The sequence below is a fragment of the Vigna unguiculata genome, chromosome 8, assembly GCF_037176805.1.
Source record: "Vigna unguiculata cultivar grain cowpea cultivar isolate G323 ecotype 2 chromosome 8, ASM3717680v1, whole genome shotgun sequence".
In the NCBI taxonomy this organism is placed as follows: domain Eukaryota; kingdom Viridiplantae; phylum Streptophyta; class Magnoliopsida; order Fabales; family Fabaceae; genus Vigna; species Vigna unguiculata.
This window is the reverse complement of record NC_140799.1, coordinates 6,672,000-6,697,000: the sequence shown is the minus strand read 5'-3', so window position 1 is coordinate 6,697,000 and position 25,001 is coordinate 6,672,000. Positions and strand designations below refer to the sequence as shown.

The window sequence follows — 25,001 nt, the reverse complement described above, 5'->3', positions numbered from 1 at the left end:
AGAATATTGTAATAAAATGTATATATATTTTTAATGAGATTGATTTTGCTTAACTATGTAGGACTGAGTAAAGTTAAGACTTGTGTTATCATCTACCAAAAGTTGTTGATTATATATATATATATATATATATATATATATATATATATATATATATATATATATAATATGTGAATGTAGTTAATTTTGAAGGAGGAAATGCTATGTTGTATGATTATAGGATGTGTATTGAATTGTGATCATGAAGAAAATTATTCTAACTCTACTAATTATTGAACTCACATAGAGTAATATATTTAGATGGTGAGAGATGGTAGTAGGGATGACAATGGGGCGGGGCGAAGACGAGTTTCGATATCCCATACCCATCTCCGAAGAAAAAATTCATCCCCATCTCCATACCCAAACCCAACAGGTATCAACCTTTTGTCTCATCCCCATCTCTATCGGGTAACGGGTATAATCTTGTATCCATACCCGTACCCGTTTTCTTACTACTTCAATATTAATTTTAATTAATTTTTATAAAATAATAAAAAAAAATACGTCAAAGGAAATGTAATATTATCAAATATTCAATATCAGGAGGATGGTTGTTTATTCGATATCAAATACTTTGAAATAAATTATAATTGTTTATATTTTAGATTAGAATACCAAATAAAATTTTATTTGAACCAAAACATTTATTAAATTTGTAGACATTAATGAAACATAGTTGATAAAATTTAAAAATATTTTTAAAAAATATAACAGGAAAAAAAATATTAAAATTAAAATATATTTTAAATGCTTGTTTACTTAAATTTTTTAAATTCTAATGATTCTCTTTTTTATACACTAATAAAAGTTATAATACACCACTTGATCAAAATGACACAAAGAACAAATAATAAACATAATAATAAAATTTTAAGAACAAATAATAAACCTAATAATCAAATTTTAACATATATCTTATATATTTTAAACTCCAATATATGTTGGATGGTAATAAAAAAATATACATGACAATTACATTAAATTTTTATACTGTAGTAAATAAAAGTTATAAAAGTTATTTATACAATTATGATGAAAAAATTACAGTATGATTGATAATGAGTTAGAAAGTAAAAAATAATTAGATAAAATATATTGAAATTGTATTCCACATAATGAAAATAAATAACAAATAAAAATATTAAAAAATTAATAAATGTGTGTCTTAGAAACAATTTGAGAGACTAATGAAAGAAATGACACAATGGAAAACAAATGTATAATTAAGGATATGATCTAAGATGACAAATACCTTAGATATCTAAGAAAACTTTTCAAATATCAACATATATACTTAATGGTTGAGAAATAACAAAAATTATTTTAGCGAAACAAAATAGTTCTTTAAATGAAACAAATATTAATAATAATAAGTAAACAATTTTTTTATATTACCTAGTAAATGAAATGTTTATGTTACTAAACACTTAAATTGAGAGTATTAAATATTCTAATGTGAAAGGAAAATATACAAGAAATAAAAATATTAAAAATAATAGAAATATTCAAATGTGAGACATAAATTTTTTTTAATTAACATACATCATTATAACATAATTACGTAAAGGTTATGATAAGATAAAAAATATAGTGCAGATGCGAATGAGTTTTATGACAAACCAAATAATTAGAAGAAAAAAAATAGAAAGTATATATATATATATATATATATATATATATAATTACTTAATTAATTGTGAATATTTTAATAATTTAAACAGGGACAAAGATATGGCGGGGACGGATATTATGGTGGGGATATGTACATCCCCATCCCTATGCCCAATTGAAAAAGTCGAAGATTCCCCATACCCATACCCAGTCAATGCGGGAATTCTCCGTCAAAACGAGAGCGAATTCAAGCAATACCTACGGGAGCAGGTTTATTTGCTATCTTTAGATAGTAGATGTTCCTATAATCCATAGGGTTAGAATAAAAGAGGATTGTATTTCACATTTCGAAGGAAAATAATGTCATATGAGGAAAACTTAGTTCTTAATATCTAAGATCAGGTAGAATTGGAACTTGAGATAATCTACGAGAGGTCATAAGATAGGTGCATTATTTGCTAGTCTAATTCAATATACCTAAAAGTACAATATATTGTTAGTAATGATTATTGTCTATATGGTCCTAAAATGCTTATTTTAGACATATTTATATTTTACCAAAATTATGCTATGATTCTGTGATACAAGATAGAGAATGGTATAGGTAAAAGCACTCAGTACGTAGATATCTTATATATATATATATATATATATATATATATATATATATATATATATATATATATATATATATATGTATATATATATATATGTATATATATATATATATATGTATATATGTATATATATATATGTATATACATATATATATATACATACATATATATATATATATATATATATATATATATATATATATATATATATATTATGTGTTAATATTTTTCAAGATAATATGATATTTATATTTTGAAAAATTTTGTTTAAAAGTAGGACAATAAACATATTTATATTTATATAAATTATCTACCTGTTTGTGAAATAATTAGTAAATAACTTAATAAATACATGTTATTTCATGTTTTATGTAATTAAATTAATAAATATATTTAATTATAAATAAACTTAAATCATTCATTTAAATCAGTATTTAAATTTTTTATTTTTATCATCAAATAACTTAATATATCAACTTCATTTAAAAAATTATCTAAATTAATACAAAATATGTTTTAAATATTATCAATGCTGTAAAACATTAATTGTTTTTATTATTTTTATTTTTAATTTTTAAGAATTTTCATAATTTCAGTTATTTTAGAAAGATTGAAAAAATTGATAAAATATCAATTAAATTAAGAAATAAATAAATATAATATAAGTTTTTGTTACCAAGTAATATCAAATAATATGTTTAAGAGACACAATTATTGAGATTGAAAAAATGGTCAATTATTATGTGATTTAACTATTAATTTGATACGTTTCTGTTGAATTTAAAAATATGAATAGTAAATTATGATATATATAAAAAGCTCTGACATTCACAAATAAATATTGATGATTTCTTTATCATTATATGTTACTTATTGTAAAGTATTTATTTTACTTGAGGATTAGAATTGTAGGTTATCCAATTACTATATTTTTTAAATTTAATATATATATATATATATATATATATATATATATATATATATATATATGCGTGCGTGTGCCTGTGTGATTAAATAAAAATTGTATATATCTATATTTTATAATTAGAATTTATAAAATCAAATTTTATATAATTATCCATCTCTGTACTAATATATCTATATAAATACATACAAAATATTAAGAGTGAGCTTATAATGGTCGAGTCTGCATCCACTCTAGACCTCCCTCTGAAGAAGCCCAATGAGATTCTTCACATGACTTTTCTTTCCTACACCTTCATTATTCCCAATTTCATTTCTTACTAACAGAAATAAAAATACTAAAATACTCTCTTTTACACCACTGCACCCGGAGGAAGAACCGGATAAAGAAGAAGAAAGAGAAGGCGTTGAGAACTAAACTTACGCTAAAACACATTTCATATGTTTTCAAAAACTTGTTCGAAAAAGATTATTTTGAAAAATTTGTTCTGAAAAATATATTTTGCACATTCTAGAAAGTTTTTTTTTTCCGAAATTCATATGCTCTGAAAATCTATTTCTGAAAGTTATATTCCAAATATTTTATTCTGAAAATCATGTTTTGAAAATTTCAAAATATTTGTTTAGGAAAATTTCCAAAACTATGTTGAATTTCATTATAATAACATAAGTATTCAATAAAATGAAAGATGAAAATAAAAGAAAAAAACAGATAATAAACAAAAAAAAATGTAATTTTATTAAAGACAGTAAGCCCAGAAAAAGATTTTGGGATGTTTTTCTAAATAAGTATTAGACTCCTTTTATAACATGAAAAGTCCCAAGGTAAGTTTCTATTGATGTGGTATTTCTTTTCTAACATTTTTTCACTTGAAGATTTTGATGAAAATTATCAAATCCTCACACCATACTTTATTCTTTGCCATTATGTTGTTTATTTTTTTGATAGGCCGAAGTAGGACTGAATTCACGTAAACTTGTCAATGTTAATCGACTTTTTCATAACATTTGCTAGGTTTTCATTGATGTGAACCTTATGCATATCCACATTCCCCTCCTCTACTACTTCTCAAATAGTGAACCTTATGCATATCCACATTCCCCTCCTCTAATTGTAACAATATACAACAAGCTCTTACTGCTTGTGCATGAGTTCCTCCATCAACCTTTGAATCCAAATAACTTCCTTGCAAGATTCAATAGTGCCATGTACTCAACTTCTATTGTAGACAGAGTTACAACATCCTATAACTTGGATAACCAACCAACTTACTGCCCCTCCTGTAAATGTAAACACATAGCCAGTAGTAGATCTTCTTTTATCAATATCACCTACAAAATTTGAATCGACATAGCCCTTGAAAACTAATTATAATCCTCCGAAACATAATGCAACATATGAGGTTCATTTGATGTATCTAAAGGATCCTCTAAACAATACTTCAATGCTCTACCCGGATTTTCCACGAACTTACCAACCACTCCTACTACTTGTGCAATGTCTAGTCTTGTACAAATCATAACATACATAAGGCTACCAACTGCTGATGCATATAGCATTCGAGACATCTCTATCCTCTTCGTTTCACTACTAGAACCCATACTTGACGATACCTTACAATTGATAGGAAGTGGGGTAGAAATTGGCTTGCAATCTTACATGTTTAAGCACCACAAGATTTTCAGTAAGTTATTTTTCTGGGAAAGCTAAATCTTCCTATCTTTCCTGTCTTAGTGAATTTGCATCCCTAAAATTGTGTTTGTCAGTCCCAAGTCCTTCATATCAAACTCCTAAGCCAACTATGCCATCAATTCCTGGATTCTTGCTTTGTTTGGGCCTACTTCTAACATGTCAACCACATACAAGACCAAGATGATAAATCATTCTCACAAACCTATTGTAATAAGTACAATGGTCTGAACTCAACCTATTGTAACTAGGGATGGACAAAATACTTGTGCCCGCGAGTATCAGCAGGTAAAATCTGTGATAGGTAGTTGATATTCACGAGTATTTGTTACCCGTGGGTAGCTGGTATTTTAATACCATCTATAAACGAATCAGATGCGGGTATCATAGTATTTGTACTTGCTGGTACTCATTACGTGCAAAAAATAAAAATAAAAATTTAGTTTATGTTTATGTTTATTAACACAACAAGAATGTTGTGAAATCGTGTCGGTCAAAAACGCCAATGACATGATGGCGTTGGTTTAGCGACCATGATGTAGACCACACCAAGACGTTGGATGCAAAGCCTCTTTTCGTCGACCAAATAGGGACGAATGGTTGCTGCTTAGTTCTCGTCGGGTTGACCGGCACGAAATCTAAAGAAAAGTATAATAATTATTTTGCAATGCGTCATCCAAGCCCACACACATTAGCATTATAATAAAATATTTGAAATGTCATTCGTCAGCTTAAAGAATGCAAATAAGGAATTATTTAATATTTTATGTATTTGCGTCCACTTTGTGTCGGCTTGGTCCATGCAAATTCCCGTGCTTTTGAAAATGGAAATATGTTTTGGAATCTGCTCCCCATTCTAGAACCTACTTTTCAATACCAATTTACTAACAATATTTCAAGTAGTTAGAATGTCATACAATTCATTTAGAATTAAAAGTGGAAACATAAAACTAATTTACATTGTTATTATTAGTTAGCTAATTAAAGGATTAATGACTTATTAAATATGATACGTCAACTTCTCCAATTAATCACAACTAAAATAGGTAAAATAATATACAAGTCACAAAAGAATGCAAACTGAAACATTGTTGACAAACTACGGGTGATAGAAGAACCCATCAACTTCTTTAATTTAAACTTCTAAGTATTGAATTCAATCCAAGTATACAAAAGTTTGATCTTCTTAAAAGCAAAAGATTCTCTAATTAATACATCTTAAAATTTGAACTATACAACATTAAACGAGTACCTAGGCCATGGAAAAAGGTTTTCTACTAAAATAAAAAAAAAAGTATACAAAAATAGAAAACAATTCAACATACTAAATGAGGGTTTAAAACATTGTCATGTTCTACCCCTCATCACTAGTACTTTTACACTGTCATATTCATACGTTACAATCTAGTAATTATTAGCACAAGTACATAACACAAATTGAACTTCCAAAGTCTCTTATGGAAACACATGGCAGTGAGGGTGTGTGATATTCATATTCTCTCAACTATTCAGTATTGCTCTTATCCCTTCTAGAAGAATTTTGTTCATCTGCTCTGCTACACCATTCTGTTGAGATGTATGCGGGACAAAAAATTGTCTTGTAATACCATCTTGCTTGAAGAATGCCAAAAGATCTTCATCTACATAGTTTCCTCCATTAATTCTTTTCCCAGACACTACAAGAAAATCATGATTTACCTATCGATTATTACATACGGATAAAAATCAGTACATAAAATTTAACGTTACGTACAAATAATCCTTAGGCTTTCTTGAATCTATCAAGTTGTTGATCAAGTTGAAATCTAATCCTTCTATCAGGGATAATTTTTTCTATGGTCTCATACAAACCATATGAAATCTCTTCATCCAGATTGAAGTTTTTGTCATAATCAAATCTAATATAAAAATAAAAAGTAGGTGTTAAAATCTATCTATGAAATTGTAATCTAAGAAAGTGTAGTGTTATTAGTTACTTACTTAGGATTAAGGTAGTAAGCAACAACATGAAGAGGTCTATGTAACTGCAAATTCCAACGAGTATCAATTATTTTCCACACCTTTTTATAACGAGATTCTTCATTCTTGAAATTTGCAGTTATTTGCTCTTTAGCTCTATCCATAACTTCATAAATATATGGCATTGCAGCTTTTGAGTCTCCATCCATAAGCCTTAGTGTAAGACCCGGGAAAAATTAAATAATTAATAGTAATTATTGGATAAATGTGGGTAAGGAGAACCTTTAAAGTAATAAATGCGGAGTGTATAACGTGGAAAAGTACTAGCTCATGTGGTTGAGAGTACTTCGATTGTGTGAGAGGACTTGGGTTCGAGTCCTATGTATGTTATTTTTGTGTGTGATTAAATTTGTATTATTTTTGTGTATATTAAAACATGTTGGGGGTTTTCATGAGTGAGGAACTAAGAGTGTGGGTGGATCAGTGGGGGCTAAATTGAGAGAAGGCAAGGGAGATCATTTGGAGTTCAAGGAAAGATGTAGAAGAATATCGGGGAAAGCTTTAATCCAGGTTAGGGGAGTTGTTTTGCTTGTATATATATATATATATATATATATATGTATATGTCGTTCGTGTTTTTCTGGACTAAATGGAATGTGCAAATTGATGATTCACTGTTCTTTTCTGCGTTTTCTTGAAAAATTCCAGAAATCGCCTGGCGGGGTTGAAGGACTGCTAGGCTGCTCATGCCACCAGCGCTTATTTTCTGGGTTTTGATATGCACCGCCTGGCGACTAAGGGTAGCCCGCTAGGCGACACGAACTGGGTTACCCAGTTTCTTCTGATTCTTGGTATTTTTGTGGTGTGCGAGGTTCGGGGAGAATCTGGAGATTTGAATATAACTAATTTGATGGATTGTTGATTGTAAAATTTATAATTGGTGGATTAATACATGAAGTATAATGGAATTGGGAATTTAGGGTTCATGAGGAATTAGAATTGGAAAACATGGTTGATCGCGATGGTGAGTTTTGTTGATTGAAAATAGACATTAATGTGATTAGGATATGAATGTTGATTGTTGTGTGGAGGTGGATCATGTTAGAATTAATGCAAAAGGAATTTGGGTTAGTGGTGAACACTGTGAATGCTGGAAAATGTGGCAGTGTGCGAAACTGGTATTAACCGCCTGGCAGCACTTGGGTGACCGCCAGGCGACGCATCGGAGGGGAGAGCGTTTGGCGATGTTGCTGAAAAGTGTGTTATGGAGAGTCACAGGGGGGGGAATTTCTGGAAGATTCGGGTTAAAAGTCAGTAAATCTCTTTTCATGAGTTAAGTGAACATACTAACATAGGAGGACTAAGGATTTAATTGTGGTATGACTTAGATGTAAGTGCAATTAGAGAAGAGTACTGCAAACTGTACTTTGTATTGTGGTGAGTGATGAGTCTACTAGTCACACCATAGGGCATGTTCTTGTACTGTATTATGCGAGACATATCGAGATGAGAGGATTGCGATTCGGGTTTATCTAATTGTACATATTACATTCTGGTTTTATTTTAGGTCTTGTAAAGTTATGAATGAATGAGTGATGGAAATATTATGTAAATGTGGGTCTATTAAGACCTGTAAAAAGTGCCAGAAACCAGTAGCATTGCGCTACTGGTATAGCGCCTGGCAGCGCGAGGTGAACCGCCTGGCGGTAGAGTGAAAGACAAGTGGTAGTGGCCAGTGTTAGCATTAGGCGCCTGGCGGCAGGGTGGTGTCCGCCAGGCGGTGACGGAGAATTTCGGGTCCAATCTAGGCCGTAGCGCCTGGCGATAGGAGTGTGACCGCCAGGCAGTTTTCTGCCAGTATCCGCCTAGCGGTGTCTAGGCGGTACTAGGCAGTTTGTGTGGCTGTACAATTATCTCCTTTTGCTTGATTAGTGAACTCAAAGGACTAAGTTCGCTTCTTTTATGCTTGGGTCGATGGACTAAGTCCAATAGAGGTCTGGGACGTGCTTGAGTGGTGGAACGCATGATGGGCATGGAACTAGATGAGTTCTCGTCGGCTACTATTGGGCGAGGAGTCCTTAGTATGGTGATTGCATGCGTTGTGCGCACGATGGGCAAGGAACTGTGATGTTCCCGTCGGCTACTATCGGGCGAGGAGTCCATAGTATGGTGATTGCGTGCGTGCTAGGGTCCAAGTTGTGTAAGCTTGGATGTGTTACTACAGGCGAGGAGTCTGTAGGGTTGGACTATGAGCAGGATTGGCTCGTAGGGTTGGACCACGAAAGGGATAGTTTCGTGGGAGCACAGTGAAAGTCCCAGGACCTATTTTCATGCATGGGACTCAGGAAGGAATCTGAGATCAGGGTGGATAACTTGTAATTAACATGTATCTGTAAATCTTTACTGGGATGGGTATCATATTTAATTTGTTTAATATGCATAGCTCACCTTATCTGTGTGTGCATGGCGATGATCGGATGATTCGTTATCCGGGAGCAGATGACTTGACAGGTGAGCCAGGAGACGCTTGAGACCAGAGAGCGGGATGATATGGGCTTTTTGAAGATTTAAAGTTTTTGATGTATTTATGTTTTGGAACATTAGCCGTTTTGGCTTTTATGAGTTGTAATGTTTTTAATTGAGAACAGTTGCAATGTTTTGATATTACAACTTTAAATTTCCCGCGTTTTGGGAATCTGCATAAATAAATGAGGAAAATTTTTATATTATCGTATTTAGTCTCATTTATTTAATTGTTTGTGATATTTTCAAAGTAATATTCCTTAGGGATGTTACACTTAGTATTTTCACAAGTGGAGTGACACATTTCAGGCAATATTGGATAGATTTCCAAAATCTATCATCAGATAAAACAATGCACACTACTTGTTTACCTTCAGTCTTACTAGCATGTTTACTAGTTGTCCATTCTTCTGAAACAAACATACCTCGGAGAGCATTTTTTTGTTGTGCTATACACTGAAGGGTTAGAAAGCAGTTGCAAATCTTGTGACTGCAGGTCGAGCTAATTCTTTTCCTTTAGAATATTTTCTATATAAATTTAGGACCCATGTGTGTCTATAAATGAAAGTTGTGACTTTTTTGACATTTGCAATCGTATTGTAAAATACTGGAAGTTCACTAATGTCTTCAAGAATTAAGTCAAGGCAATGAGCAGCACAAGGAGACCAAAATAGTTTAGTTCTCTTTTCTTTTAACATCTTTCCTGTTGCCACAAAATTTGAAGCACCATCTGTCAACTGCTTTTTTCAGATAAGATACTCTAACTTCATGATAAGTTTGAGGCTTTAAACCCTTTCCATATTCCCCTACAGATTTCAACATTTGGGTAAATAAGGACTTCTTACCAAATTAAATGGCAAATCATTCCCATATATGCAGTTGCAAATATCTTGAATCACCAACTCTCTATCTTTAAACATTTCATTTATGGTTTTCTATTTTGTAACTCCTTGTTTCTCCTTCTTACTACATTGAATATTTGTTTCTTCAAAATAGTCTACCCAATTTGCTTCTTTTATTTTTTTCTTTATCTTCTAACAACTTCAAAAACATTTCTCTAACATCATCAAGAACAAATGTACAAGCAATGACATTCTCCTTTGTTCCAGCAAGATGATGTTTCATTCTTGCAACACCACCCCAACAAGTATGTGAACAATATTTGCACTTGAATAAAAGTCTATGAGGAGGAATACTCTCACAATGACTCCATGTAATATCTATTTATTTCTCCTTGTTTGATTCATACTCTTTTTAATTCTACAAATAAGAATAAATTCAAACTAATATTTCTTCTTAAAAAAATATAAATTAACATTCCGAATAAAAAAATATAAAAAGAAACATATATTTTGTTTGAAAAAGAAACGTTGCAGATCATAAAGATTAATTTTGTTTTGATAAACTATGAAACTTTATTTTATTTGAAAAAGAAAAGTATATTTTATTTTAAAAAGAAACGTAAAGAAAGATCACGTCAATATCTTTTGAGCTTTCTGCTCTAAGATGGAATTTAAATAAAAAGTAAAAGGGTAAAGAAAGATCACGTGTGAAGATTTCAGAAAAAGTGAAATAAAAGGTTGATGTGATGTACATATACTTTTTCAGTAAATTAAATATTATTAAAATTAAAAATCTAGAAACTTCATCAAAAAGTAATATATCAAAAAGCCATTTTAGAGGCGGGCAGAAAACATTTGAGCAGAAAACACTTCAGTAGAAAACACTTCAACAAACCTATTTCAGATGCTTTTAAGATGCTTTCTTCTTCACGGTGCTTCGTGAGATGTGTATTTTTGGGGAAGTGTAAGCATGGGCAGAATCGGGTGAAACGAAACTGAATCGGGAATCATACGATTCCAACACGATTTAGCCGATTCAAGTCACGATTCAAGTGAGAAAACGATTCATCTACTGATACGTTTCGTGGGACACGAAATTTGAACCGTATCACGATATGAATTGTACGATTCTAACGATTCTAACTACCATGCTTTTAACTGCTAAAAATAATAATATGTTTAAATGGTAGATATAGATGCCAAGTATTCCTCCACGCCATTAAGCCATTCAAAGTTAGTAAGCAATGCATCATGATATATTGTTTAAACTAGACTTATGATCCGTTTCATTCATGGCAAACTATGAATTGGTTTTGGTGACCTTAATTCATTTTGTTAACATTTGTTTTCTGATAGAATCCTACTACAGGTTGTTGGTTCCTTATGGCTATTGCTGATAAGGGTAGCGCTAGATACGCGAAGCCTCTTTCAATTGGTAACCTCTCCTAGCATGCATGTCTTATATATATATATATATATATATATATATAATATTTAATATTTAATATTAATGTGAATAATTTTATTAAGGAAAGATAATATTATATTCATTTGTAATTTCTTTTTTCAAGAATTCAATGATGGTAAGAAAGACATTGCCAAGATTAAGAGTGACTAAATTATTTATATGTACTTTGATGCTAGGAAGTTGGACTCGCTAAATTAGAACAATTTTTCTTAAATATATTGTTGATGGTTGGATTTTTTTTATTAAGATGGTTGAATTGTATAGTATTTAGATTTTTTCATTGATCAATTGTTCTTAGATATTATGTTTATGGTTGATTTTTTTTTTATTAAAATGGTTGGATTGTATAATATTTTGATTTCTCACATTGTTAAATTTAGATATGAGCGGTGTAATGATAATTATTTGCTTTAATGAAACTATTCATTATTTATTATAAATTCTCTATATATGTCATTACGATAATTATTTTGAACTTTTATAATTACTTCCAAAGTGTCCATGATTTTGTAGGTATTGTAGAAAAAAAATCAATTTAATTAAGATTATTAAATATATTATCTATGGATTAGATTAGTAGGTAATTACCTACGAATTAAATCAGTAGGTAATTATCTACGGAAATATCAGTAGGTAATTACCTATGGATCTGATCTGTAGATAATTACCTACGGATATATCCGTAGATAATTATCTACGGATAGATCCGTAGGTAAGTTAACTACGACATTTTTATCTACTTTTGTCCGTAGGTAGTCGGTAGGTAAACATGTCTTACCTACGAATTTTTTGTGTTTCCTACGGATTTTGGTTGTAGGTAATACTACTTTTTCTTTTAGTGAGTTTCAAGCTCTACTCATCTTAAAATTCCATGAATATTGAAAACACATTTGACTTCCTCTTAATGGGGTACACCCAAAATTTCTTGAACTAATCATTAATAAACGACGCAAAATATTTCCCACCTAGGGATAACTTCGATGATTCTCACACATCAGAATGAACCAAGTCTAATATGTAGAGCTATCAAAACGGGCCACCTGGCCCGACCCACCACGGGTTGGCCACTCAGTGAGCCAACTCAACCTGACTCATTCATTTGTGAGTCAAGAAAATGCCAACCCAGCCCACCACGGGTTGGTGGGTTAAACGGGTTAGCTCACTTATTTGGAAACAAATTATTTTTTTTCAATGCTAAAAAAAATTAATTTCTAATTATAATTAAAATGTAAATAAAGGTAAGACATCGAGTGACTTTAAGTTACAAAATTAAAAAAAAAAAAACTAAAACACAACCACGGTTACAAAAAGAATGCCATCAAAGTTCATGATTCAAACGCCATCATTGCATCTATAAGTGAATTCAGTTGAATCCAATGCAATATTCACGTAATTGTAGATTTGTCATCCAAACTTGAATACACCAATAACTTAACAAAATTATACATTGTCATCCAAACCTGCCAATAATTTAACAAAATTATCCACTCTTATATAAACCTTAATACACCATTAATCTAACAAAATAATGCACAACATTACATGATGATGCACATCCAAAAATCTACATACAACACACAAGTCACATTCAAATACAATCCAAGTTACTATCCAACTATAACATTAGAGTCTTGAATGGAGAAATCCACAAAATTTTCATTTTTTGATGCATCTTCTTTGTCTCCATCTACAATAAAAAATAATGTTAACTAACAATATTGAAATACTAAGTAATAAATAATTGAATTAATCTCACAATAATAATAATAATTTTACCTGTTAGTTCAAAACCATGCAATCAATTTTTAGTTAAAATGAGTGCCTCAACATTCTCGGGAAGAATGGAAGAACGATATTTGGTTAGCACACGAGAACCAAGACTAAAGGCAGACTCACTAGCAATGATAGTAATTGGAATGGTAAGCACATCACAAGCCATCTTAGACAAGTTTGGATATCGATCTCGACGATCCTTCCAATAGCTCAATACATCCAACTTAATAAAAAACTTTGGATCAAGATTCCCTTCATCTAAATAAAGATCCAATTTAGACCTTCCAGTATCATTAACATGTTGGATCAAATAATCAACATATTCCTAAGACAATATTGAAAAGAAAATTAATATGTGATTCATAAGTAAGAATTAAAATATAAATAAATTTGAAAATTAAAAACTTACATCAAATGCATCCATCACTAGCTCATCATTTGAAAAAGAATTAAGTTGTGTTGGAGGGGAAACTTGAGAACTTGAAGTATTTGACTCATTTGAATTCAATTTACAATATTCTTCAAACAACTTATACATGTTATGCTTTAAAATACTAATATTTTCTTCATAAGTAGAAGGATTAATCTTTGAATAACAAAATCGAATTGCTTCAAACTTCATACAATATGGATCAAGAATAGCCGCAATAGCAAGAATGTCACAATAGTGATCCCAATACTTACTAAACTTGTTCATCATACTCAATGACATATCTCTAATTGTCGAATCATCACTTTTTGCATTTTCCCGCAACAAACACTCAATTTTTCAAACTTGCATAAAGTAACGATTAGAAGTTGGATAAGAAGAACCTGAAATCAAATTAGTCATTACATAAAATGGCTTCAAGAACTCACATTTTTTCAACCCTTTTCCACTCATCATTTGATGGACAATGAAAATAATTTTTGTCATGGATAGCCAAACATCCAAAGGCACGTCGATATCTAATTGCACTCTCAAGCATAAGATAGGTAGAATTCCACCTAGTAGCAACATTCATTCTCAAACCAACTTTGGTATCAATTCCCCTTACTTGAATAACACATTCTTTAAATGCAACTTTTCTTGCCTTTGATCCTCTCAATACTTGATACTCTCTCTAATCTTATGCAAAGCATCAGAAGCCACCCTTAATCCCTCTTGCACAATAATATTCAACACATGTGCACTGCACCTTACATGAAAGTAATCACCATTACATATCAAACTGTTTTGCAATTTCAATTGCTCACTCAAAATTTTTTGCAACACCTCATTGGCACTAGCATTGTCTAATGTGATAGAAAAAATCTTCCAATCTATTCCCCAATCAAGCAACAAGGCAAAAAAATTTCATGACCAGTATGTGGAGGTTCCATTTTACAAAAGGCAATAATCTTACTATTCAACCTCCAACTAGCATCAATAAAATGAGCAGTCAAACAAATAAACCCTTCTTGATTTATAGAAGTCCAACAATCAGATGTCAAACAAATTCGGCTATGAGATTTACGCATTGCAAGTTTCACCCTTTCTTTGTGTTCATGAAATTTCTTTGAAATGTTAGACACAACTATAGTCCTACTTGGAACTCTTACTTCTGGATTTAGATATAGAAGTAATTCTTTAATCCACCTATATTCAACAAAATTATATGGAAACCCATGTTGAATAATAGCCATTGAAATAAGATCATCTACAACTTTTTGGTAAATTTCCCTAGATCTTAATTTCCCAGCATGATCAATTATCATTTTCCCCATGCCATTATCCTTTAATTTCTTTAGGACCAAACACTTTGACAAATGACACAACATTGTTGAGGTTCCTATTTTTGTACCACCAACAACATATTCTGCACCACACCCATTGCATTTTGCCTTTTCTTTACCATCTTTTATACCATTTTTTTGTAAAATGATCTCCAACTTTAGAAGTACCTACCCTAGGTCTCTTACTTTCTCTATCACAATTCTTATCCTTATTCTCAATCTCTTCTACACTTGGTGGCAAAGAATCATTCAAATTATCATGAACATATTGATCATCTACGATTTCATAATTCATTTTGTTCTGTAATAATAACACGATATAATATCATTAATCATTCATTCAAGTCTAAAAGAATTTATAAATATTCTATGAAGTATGAACTAATATAGTAATATTTAACAAAGAAAAAACTCATTGTGACAAGTATCAACAACTCTTGAATGCACCTCTTGTATCAACAACTCTTCAACAACAATTTGCACTCTACAAATTATCAGTGGGTGGGGAATTATTATGCATCATCAAACCACTACTTTATTCAACTTGAAATATATACTAAATACTTTATTGGACTGGGCAAGTGAACAAGATATACTAAATACTCCTCTTGAAAAATTACTACAATTTAAACACTTAGAAAAATCTCGAAGCTTGCCAGCAAAAGTGTCAACATACAAGCAACGAAATCAAACACAATTGGCCATGATGGCTTACTCACAATTCATAAAAACAATGTTTTTAGCACGATATATGCTAAAGTGATTGATGTGAGCAAAAGTTGAACATATGTATATTGGTAAGCCTAACAGTTCCCTCTATACTAATTCAAATATTGTGACCATCTGCAACTATAAAGATAGTTTCATCCAATTATAAATGAAATTAAATGTCGTAATATCATATTTGATATATCACGAAAAGATGAAATACTGAAATTATAAATGCTACTCAATTTTCTGAGAAAATTCAAAAAATTATTAAAGTCTGATGTGAGCAAAACCTTCCGCTGAAAATAGTGATAAAAGTAGCAAGGCTATACAATTAAAAAAACCTTGATCTCTTTTCAATTAACAACAACTAAATAAACTTTTTTGAAACAGAACATTAATTTTAACAATTATAAAGGGAAAATAGGGAAGTGGAAGGAAATATTGCGTCCTATCATTTAGGACCAAAGGTACTGTCATAAATCTTCCTAATCTCACATACCACTGAACCACATATGACTTCCCATAAATCTTCTTTAGCTTATTCTATTGAAATTATTTAAACTACTATAGCCACCGAATATGCTTTCTTCTACAATCTCAACCTTCTCTTTTAATAAAAAATAAAAGCAACTCAGATAGAATAACAAACAACAATTGTAAAAACAAGCCAAAGCTACAATAGAAGCACACCTGACTGCGAAGGAGGAGGAGCTCATTCGGATGGGCAACACAACATCGTCGTTAGGGGTGGCAATGCGAGCCGGCCCGCCCCGCATAAGGCCCGCACACCGCGGGCCCCTCACATTTTATGCGGGCCGTATACTCTGGCCCGTCCCGCATATACGTTGGCCCGCGGGCTGGCCCGCTTTTTTTTTTAATTTTTTTAATTTTTTTTATGATAAAACTTTCAATGTTTAAAAATTGGGAAACTTTAAGAAGTTCACAAAATTAAGTAAAGACTTTGGGGAATTAGATGATAAATTGATAATTCAACATTTTCATCATATTCATACTATGACATACACAATGTATTCTTTAAATTTTAGCACATTAAAAATTACATAATACTTGTCTTTTTCAGTTATACAAGAATTTGAAACGTTAATGCAAGAGTCCATAAAAGAAGTAATTAATATACACAAGTGCAAGTTTTTTTTTTAATTTTATGCGGGCCGGCCCACGCGGGCCTGCGGGCTCACTACCCTGGCTCGCCCCGCGTTTTTTCTGCGGGTCGGGCTCACAGGCCAGGCCCTAATTGTCATCCCTACTTTATAGTATGCTTGGATGCTTATGTACTAAAGAAGGTTTGGATTATGATAGTTTTAACTTAAATATAGAACATTGTATGTATCTTATTTTTTACTCCTAAATATAAGTACTATGCGGGCCTGTGGGCTAGCCCGTGCGGGCTGCGGGCCTATGAAGGTCGGGTCCGCGCGGGCCTGCGGGCTCACTACCCTAGCCCGCCCCGCGTTTTTTATGCGGGCCGAGCCCTAATTGCCATCCCTAATCGTCGTCTTCGAAGCTTGCGCTGTGTAGGAGCACAGTCGTCGGTCGGAGAAGTGATTGCGTTGTTGGTTGGAGACTAAGAGCAGAAGTTGTGAAGAAGGAGAAGAAGAGAGAAACTTTCGTTTGAAAGAAGACACATTTAGGTTTTAGGGTTTCTATTTTTATTTTTTAATGTAATTTAAATTAAATAATTTAATATTTAGAATTGGGTGGGTTGGTGAGCCAACCCGGCTCACCATGGGTTCAACCCGGGTGAGCCGGGTTCTTAGTGGGCCAGGTCCATTTTTGGCCCTTACTAAAAACTTTAATTTTTTTTAACCTAACCTGGCTTGAACCCATGGTGGGCTGGGTTGGCTCACGGGTTATAGCCTGTTTTGACGACTCTATTAATATGTGTTTGCTTCTTGTAGCCTCTTTAGCAAACTTCAATCTATGTTGCTTTCTTATCACACAATGCTTGCAAAAAAGGTAAATCAACCTCTTTGAGCCCAAGTAAGAGATTACGTTCTATAAGGATTTGTAGACATCATGACATATGCCCAAGTCTACGATGTCACATCATCACCGCTTCTTTTTAACTTGTCGATGCAATTGTTGCATTAGCTTCTTACAACGTATCTCCCATAAGCATGTACAAATTCACCATATCTTCTTTGCTTTCATTACCACCAAATTCCATCTAACCACCTTTAAGATTCCACCTTCAGCGTCGATCTAACACCTGAGGTCGTCTAATTGTCCAATAGACAATAAAATCTTCTTAAAGTTCTTCACATGTCGTACCTTTTGAATTGTGCGAACATTACCATCATACAATTTTATTTTGATAGTACCAACTCCAGCAACCTCTAAGGCATGACCATTCCCCATAAACATGGATTCAGCTGAGACATGTTTATAAATGTAAAACCAATCTCGGTTTGAAGTCATGTGTCAAGTTATACCTGAATCTACTATCCACCTATCATGTAGTTGTCTTCCACCATTAGAGCTAATTACTGCTTCACTCACCAAAATATCTTCGTCCTCCGCGGTACTTACAACACAACCTTATGAGGTTGAGTTCCTTCCTCCATTCTTCCTTTGCCAACAATCTTTCTTGACATCCCCCCTTTTTCCATGATGGTACGATTTGAGATGCCTCTTACTCTAAGACTTTGACCTATCACAAATCTGACTCCCACTAGATTTATATTTGTTGATCTACCTCTCATCATCGTCAAAGCCTCTGGTTGTTTTGAACTTTCCACCTTATCTACTTTGCTCTTCCACATTGATTCTTCTTCAAGAATAACTCCGACAACATCCTCAAAGTGTAGGTTCCCATCAATGTTTCATGATGTTGATGATGAGTTGATCATACGAATAAGGTACACTCTGTAGAAGAAGCTTAACACGTTTATATATTGTTGATGTGGTTCGTCACTAATGTGGTCATTCATTGATGTGGACTCACTCATTCAAAGAGTGTAGAGTTTTCTCTTCAAGAATATTCTTGTGTGAAGTGACTTGACCTCATATAGTTTGATGAAAGCATCCCAAATCTCCTTGCAAATTTGTCAATGGTAATTGCAAATTTGTAATAACATTATCATTCATTTCCTTCCACTTTTGATATGTGATGTCCACGGGTTTCTCTTCAATTGTCGTTAGACAATTGTCTTTCTCAAAATTGCCTTCATCTTTAGTTTTCACAATGAGAAATTGTTCCTATTGAACCTCTCTATCTCACATTGTGTTGTCATGGCTTTAAAACTGACTGATGCACTTCTTACTTTGAGTAGTATTGTCTATTGGAATAGTGGAAGCAGATCGTGAACTAGTGCATCAGGTAATTCCCAAGAAAGAGATGTGAGTCACTAATGGACTCACTTAAATATCAAGTCTTTCCTAGCCAGAAATTTCCTAGGCATGCACTTTCACACTACCGTAGTATATTCAATATCACCACATTATTCTACTAACAATAGCTGTGAAATATAATTACACAAATCAGAGTAATAGTACAAATATTTACAACTAAAAAGATGAAAATAAAAGGAACAAAATATATAATAGGCAAAAAATGTAATGTTATTAAAGAAAGAAAAATTACATACCTTTCTCTTTAGCTCCAATAAGAAAATAATGACGACCTCTTGGAAATAGAAAAAACAAATATAAGAAGAATCTTTAAGAAAAAACTAATTCTATCTTAATTTTTCTCTCAAACATTAAGCGAAAAGAAAGAATAAGAAAAGACTTTAGATATTTTTCTAAGAAAATCCTAGGCCCATTTTATATTATAAAAAGTAAGTTTCAAGATAAGTCCCACCAATGTGAAATTTCTTTTCTAGCAAACTAGTAATTCAGAAGCCACTTTTAAGAAGGATAAAATATGATTTTGAATTTGGGATGATGCGCCAAGAAATCTTGGGGGTACAGGAAGAAAAAGCCCTTCAACTTTCTTCTGAAGCCCACAAAGGAAGCAGCAGTGTGTGAGGTCATTAGCAAGAGACGAGGAGGAAAAAAAAAGATATTTGATAAAGAGGACATGGTTGGTTAGATGGGACAAACATGTTCATCCATGGATCCAGATATACAAAAATCTTATGCTGGGTTTCGATTTGACGGAGATTTTTTCAAACAATAATTTTTGTATTGAAAATCTAACATGTAATGGATAAAATATGTGGTTTGGATAACAATTATTAGTAGAAGTTTAAAATGTAATTTAATTAATGAAAACTAAAGAATTTACAAGTTTGTATTCTTTACACTTTTATGAATCTAACTTTTTTTTATTATATTTTCTGTTTACTAATTTTCAATCAAGGTATTACGTGTCTGTTTCGATTTGAACCTCATTGAGTATTTTTATTTATTAATGATGAATATTTCTTTTAAATTAAACTGAATATGGTTATTTTTCGTTCATTATTATTATCTTTTTTCTTCGATATATGTTATTTTTATTTCTCAGATGATTTTAGTTAAATTCTAGTTAAAAATTTCTTGTCAAACATTACAAACATTTTTCATTTAATGTTAATTTTTTTTTTTGTGTTGACACTAATTAAAATTATTATTTTTATATCAATCGGTTATTTTTCTTAACCTCTATCAGAATTATTTTTCTTATCGTCTATCAAAACATAAGTTGGAGGTTTTTTTTTCTTTCATACAAATTTTTATCGGAGTTTATTTCATCAAATTGATAGAATATTTTTTATTAATATAAATTAAGGATTTTTTTTTTCAGGTTGCATAATTATTCCATAACAGATACTAAGTGGGTCAAGTCACAATCTAAGAGTGAGATCTCTATTACGACAATTGTTAAGGAGGTGTTGAATCGTGACACTTGAGTTATTACACAAAAAGAGTTACGTCCTGACTAATAACTATAGTTTTTGACCTAATGATAAGCGCTTGATCGTAATATTTTTAAGTTACCATTGATAAAAGTTATTTTTTAATTGATATTATTGAGATTATTAATATGTATACATCGATCATGACCATGTTCTTATTGATGTTTGTTGGGATTAATCAAGCTTTTCTTTTCTCAATCAATTAAATTTTGTTAGTTGAAGTTTTTTATAGAGTTATTCTGAAATGGTTATTTTATGCTAGCATCATCAATGGAAGTTGGTGATGGATAGAGGTGTAAAGTGGTTGGTCAAGCCCGACAGGTTAGCACTAGTCCGTCAAAGAAAAGGTGAGTCAATTTAGTCCACACGAGTCTGTTTTGATTCATCTCGAACCTGTTAAAGGCAAGCTAGCATGTCCCGGCTCGCTGGTCTTTTTTTTTAATTTAAAAATTAAAATTAAAATAACTTAAAAAATTATTTTTTTTATATTTATTTTTTAAAAGATGTAAATATATAATAATATTGTAATTTAAATCATTAACACTCACAAATTAAATTTCAATTTTTAGTTATAATATAGTAATTTAACATAGAAATGTAATAATTATTTTAATTTATTTAACTAAAAATATTAATTATTCAATTAAAAACTTTTAGAAAATATTTATATAATTAAATATGTTCTTAATATTTGTTTTATGCAGATATATATATATATAGAAGATTTGTGAAATTAAAAAATAAAAAAAAATAAAATAAAAAAGTGGCGGGCCAACTCGCCAATCTATCCTATAACGAGACGAATTACAACTTTTAATTTTTTTTTTTCAGCGGGCCAACCCACCTTGATCAGTTTTTGGTGGATCAAAGATTGGATGGACCAAAAGAGTTAGACTCCGTTTTGATACCTTTAATTGCCTTTAGTTGGTGATGATTCTTATATTTGGTAACTTTATATTTAACAATAACTAAAATACTTTATTAAAATTCAATAAAAGAATTATAAATTTCAAATGAACTTATTGAAACAGATATTTGAAAAAGTCAAGAATATAAATAATTCAAATTCATATTTGATTGGTGTAAGATGCTACACAACAATGTGGAAAGCTTGAAATTGAATGTTCACATGGACACATAAAAGTGGTGAACATGAAGAATGACCCATGTGGGTGTTTAAGGAAAAATCTTGGCACCACTTTAGACTAAAGAAATATCTAAGATTTGTTGGAAACATGTTATTTGTCCTTAACATGGAAAAATGGATCTTTAACCGAATTAACTCACTTTTTCTTGAACATTCTTGGATTTATGAATTTGAACCAAGGTGGGTGGGATAGCCATATATCCTATGATACAAACATCATAACATCCACAATTGTGACCTTTTCTACCACACATGGTGCATTCTCTTATTCTATTCATAATTTCTACCAATTTATGTCACATTCTTCACAATCATGCAATAACATAACACAAAATCAGACACAAAAAGTGTAAACAACTTTCTGCATTCAGTGAAAAATGTACAAGTGTAAAGGGGACCACTTATCAACTTTCAATACGTTAAACTATCTACACTAAACAACTTTTAAGAAATTAAAATTAATTAATTTATAAAGAATATTTAATATATTTTTTATTTATATTTTGTTCATATTTTAAAAGGTTTTGTGAAAAAAAAATGTATCCAAATATATTATTAATTTGATTTTCGAGAAACCAAACTTTTTGATCCAGTAATTTTAAGATTTATCCTGAGAGGAGGTATTTAAATAATTGAACTAAAGCATTATATATACACAGAATTCTGAGAAGATGGCTATAACTTTTGGATCAACTAACATTCCACTATCCACCCAATATATTAAATGAGAATCTCTATTAGTGATTTTCACTCTCTCTTCTCACTCCTTAATTTTATTTAAATACTATTTTAAGAAAATTTATTTCGATAATTTTTTATGGACACTCTTATACGAAAATAAAATGAAAAAGTTAAATAAACTTCTTCTTTAATTTTATTATGTTATATATAAATTATTTTATTAAAACTATTTCGTATTATTAATTTATTTTAAAAATACTAATAACTTTTAAACAATTTTTTTTTACTTTTTTTTTATAAATATCTTTTAAAATCTTTTTCTTTCTTTTCTTGCATGCAAACAAGTTTATTTCATTTTCTTTAGGTTTCTCTATTTTGTCTCTCTTATTTTCTCACCCTAAATATGGTCTCTTTCAATATCATATTTTGTAGTATTTGGTGAGACAAAGAATGGTCCTCTTCGATCAATTTTTCTTTTTTCAAAATAAGTACTATGTTGCCCTGAAAATCTTTCAATTTCCTTTTCTGTTTGAACTCAATATTTGTTTGTTGGAAAATTTGATTTTTTAAACTAGTTTGATTATTGTTTGAAGTTTGGTTGAATTCCTCTAGGCATATAGGACTTTTGGTAGTTCTCAAACCCTTCATGGTAATTCCTTAAATCACAAGTATATTTTCAAGTAAGAAAAGTTATGTTAAATCTGTTGTTGATAATGACTTAGATTAAAAATATTAGTTAAAATTGAGTTTATATTGTATGTTAGGGTTTAAAGCATTTTTATAATGATTTGCCTTGATTTTATGGACAAATGTTTTATTAAGTAACTATTTGTGCTCGTTGAAATGGAAATTTCTTATGTTTGAATTTGGAAATTGAATAAAAATATTATATTATGGTTTACTGAATTGTTAAACATTTAGAATAGTGTCTCCAACAAAATTAAATGCATATTTGAGCTTTGAATGATCAAATTAAGTGGAACTTTTATAACCTAAGATTTTGGTTATTGACTATTGTAATTGAGAATTTTGAACTTGTTATGAGTATTGGAAATGTGATAATATGTTTTTGTTGAATTTTTAGAAATGTTGTGTATTCTTGGATAATTGTTGATTTTTTTGTATATTTTGCTTGAGCGTCGAGCTGATACTTGAGCGATGACTAAGTGAGAGCTTTAACTTTGAGTGTAAAGATTTTTCATTTAAGTGATCATTCAGAAAGTTGAACAATAACTCTCCTCTCTCAAGTTAGGATTTAGAAACCTAAGAGAAAAAGGAATAATGGTTATTTCCTCTCTTTAGAAGTTCATCACTCAAATGATAAAGTCTTGAATGTTTTGGGTTTTACGTTCTTTGTTTTCTCAATCTTTTACAACCATTCATCACTCAAGCGCCATGTTGTAGCTCGACCGAGGACAAATCCAAGAACAAGTGATGTTTCAATTGAGTGTAGTGCTCAAACATATTAAGATGCTTAATGAATACAAACCTTTTAATGTGACCCAGTGGCTTAAGTGTGGACATTAAAGTGACATACCTTTTTATTTTCTTTCAAAGTTTGCTAAAGTGACACTTTTGACTTATATCACTTTTTGTTTTACTTAATTGTTAATGCAATACTACAAGAGTTAGGATCAATATCATCATTGTTGGTATCGCGCAGCGGAATGTTTAAGCGTTTGAACAAAAACCAAGAGGAGGGTGAATTGGGTTCTTAATAAAAATTGTGCTTTTGAAATTTTCCCTTTTAATATCAAAGATCAATTAAAAATATTTACTTTATTTAAATAAACACAATAAAATAAAGAGAGTAGAGAAGAGAAAATTGCACAAAGTATTTATACTAGTTCGAATCAAAAGACCTCACGTCTAGTTGTTAATCTCTAAAAAACGAGATTAACTCAATCACTAAAATAAACCAAAGTTACAATCAATGATAAGAAAGATTAGGGTTTAGAAAACACCTCTCTTGAATCACACAAGAGATGAAGACACCTCCCTTGAAATCCACAAAGGATGAAAACACCTTTCTTGAATCACACAAGGAATGAACACCTTCTTTGAATCACACAAAGGATGACTGGCTTCTCCTAGCAATAACAGCAGCACTCAATCACTCAAGATTCCACTTGGTGAAAGTTATCGCTTTACCCACACTAGGTTTTTCAAAGCCTTCCCACAGAGAGTTCTCAAGTACTTAGACTTCTCTAACTTCTGTATGTGATAATGAAAGACTACCACTCTTTTTTGTAGAAGCCTATTTAGGAATTAGGTTAAGAATATGAAAAGTTAAGTCACAACTGCCATAGATAATCGATTATCATAAGTGATAATCGATTATCACAAAAACTTTTATGAAAATATTTTTCTCGCTGTGATAATCTATTATAAGTCAA

General features: G+C 31.1%; 3 pseudogenes; all 3 read right to left on the bottom strand.

Annotated features, from left to right (window-relative positions):
• Window positions 1–6,646: 6,646 nt before the first annotated feature.
• Window positions 6,647–10,100, bottom strand: LOC146884066 (uncharacterized; annotated as a pseudogene).
• Window position 10,101: 1 nt separating this feature from the next.
• Window positions 10,102–11,664, bottom strand: LOC146884065 (uncharacterized; annotated as a pseudogene).
• A 1,619-nt stretch (window positions 11,665–13,283) lies between these two features.
• Window positions 13,284–14,453, bottom strand: LOC146884064 (zinc finger BED domain-containing protein RICESLEEPER 1-like; annotated as a pseudogene).
• Between the last annotated feature and the right edge of the window lie 10,548 nt (window positions 14,454–25,001).